This window comes from Tachypleus tridentatus, chromosome 1 (assembly GCF_004210375.1).
Source record: "Tachypleus tridentatus isolate NWPU-2018 chromosome 1, ASM421037v1, whole genome shotgun sequence".
In the NCBI taxonomy this organism is placed as follows: domain Eukaryota; kingdom Metazoa; phylum Arthropoda; class Merostomata; order Xiphosura; family Limulidae; genus Tachypleus; species Tachypleus tridentatus.
In genome coordinates, this window is record NC_134825.1 from 148,091,958 (window position 1) to 148,094,041 (window position 2,084).

The following is a 2,084-nucleotide window of genomic DNA, read 5'->3' on the forward strand; positions in this document are numbered from 1 at the left end:
TGCCACCTGAGTGTTTGTTTTTATTTATCAAAACTTTAATTAGAAAAAACTTAATGCGTTACAAATTTTGATTTGACCAAATTATTTCAAACAATAAAAACATTATTAATGATATAAATAAACAACATATTAGAAAAAGTTATAACGTTTTAATATAAGCATTCTTACATAAGCTTAAGCTCACGAATATTTTGAATTTTGATTACAGATAAATGTGTGCAATTAAATTTACATAAATATGATTGTCCCCCGGTGGAACAGTGGTAAGTTCATGTTCCTTTGCTGTAAAACAAACCTATAATCGCTGGGTCCGTATTTTCGTCATTGTAAACGAACAGAAGCCATTTTTGGCAAAACGATGGGGAATAACATTCTACATATGTTCACCAAGTTTCATCAGAATCTGATCATTCTGACTACGTAATAACGCAAAGAAAAATTGATCCCTATGTTAACATATAGGGATTTTTCTATATTTTTGTAACCTTGAACCTTCTAAAACTAATCACTTTTAAGCTGAGTCATAGTCCGAATGTACATCAACTTTCGTCCAAATCCTGACGACAGGATATGTTATCATGATGAATGACAGAAATTAAGTTAGTTTGGTTGTAGTGACAGGAGAGACTGGGGGGTTGTAGAGATCATTAATTTTTTACTGGACAGTCCCGAGACTCTTTGAGAGAAGTAGTGGGGGTTCGAGACCTAATTAAAATTAAATAACAATCGTGTGCAGAGGTCAAAAGTTAAAATCTTGTGCTAAAGTAACTAAAACTTTATTTTAAACATTTATTAATTCAGTGCAATAAAAGTAGGAACAAAATCATTAAAATTATGATTCTTAGATATTCTTTAGAAATAAGTAAATTGTAGATCACACTTTATTAGTACGATAATAAGCCTACTATTTTACTTGGACAAGTGCAAAACGCTTGAAAATAAAACTTGATTTTAAGCATACTTTTTTGCTTGTTTATTGTTGTATGTATATTTTTTAATATTCTGCTGGGCAGGCACTCAGTCAGAATTGCCTCCCTCTAGTACAGCGGTAAGTCTACAAATTTACAATGCTAAAATTAGCGGTTTGATTCCCCTTGGTGGGCTCAGTATAGCCTTTGCTATAAGAAAAACACACATAGTCAAAATTGTCAAATTGGCTTGGTGTTTTCATTGACCACTTTATGGCCAGTCTGCCTCTGTTTAGTTAGGATTAACATTTTTTTTTTTTAAATATGCACTTGATGATCTGTATTTCTCATTTTGCAAAACCATTAAACTGTAGGTAGTACAGCAGAATGCAAAGTTTCCCAAATTTAAATAATCAACACAGTTCGACAATTAACTAGATGATTAAATTTGGTCAATTTTCCATATGGATTTCTCCAGGTGCTCTAATTTATGCTAACTACTGTTCAGCCACTACATAAGTGATGAACTGTATTAACACATCAACTAGATGATCAACCTTGTCCTACTTGATGAAGTACTTGATAATGATCATCATCTATTGATACCCATTTTTATAACCCTAGAAGAAAATTAGTTATATCCAAGGTTATTTTTTGCAAGTAATACCTTTAACTTTCAGACAAGAATCAACCTCATATGACCAATTTTATTTCAACGAGTAGAAAATAGTACCATGCTTGCATAATTTCTTAATGTCTCAGCTTGAATATAGCAAAAAAATATCATATTACAGCAAGTGCAACAAAATACCCTGATAATTTCTACTTCTTCAATTATGCAAAGTCTGAAGATTCTATTGCTTAGAATGTTTGAGAAACGTTGACTGCAGCACAACAAACATATTTACACCCCTGTTACATTTCTCTACCTGCAATGGTTATGCTTTACATTGCTGTATGGCAGATAGAGTTCAATCTTGTTGCTCTTCCTAGAGTCCCAGAAGGGTAATTTATGGAATCCATACACAAGTGAAATCAGTGTTGATTTCAACGTACAATGACTTTGACAGTTACATTGTGTCTGAGAGACAATCCATGTGTGTTTCTATGTTGTAAGCCAATACAATAGTGTACAATAAAGACCTTCTGCAGCAACGTTATTATCCAGTTTGTAGT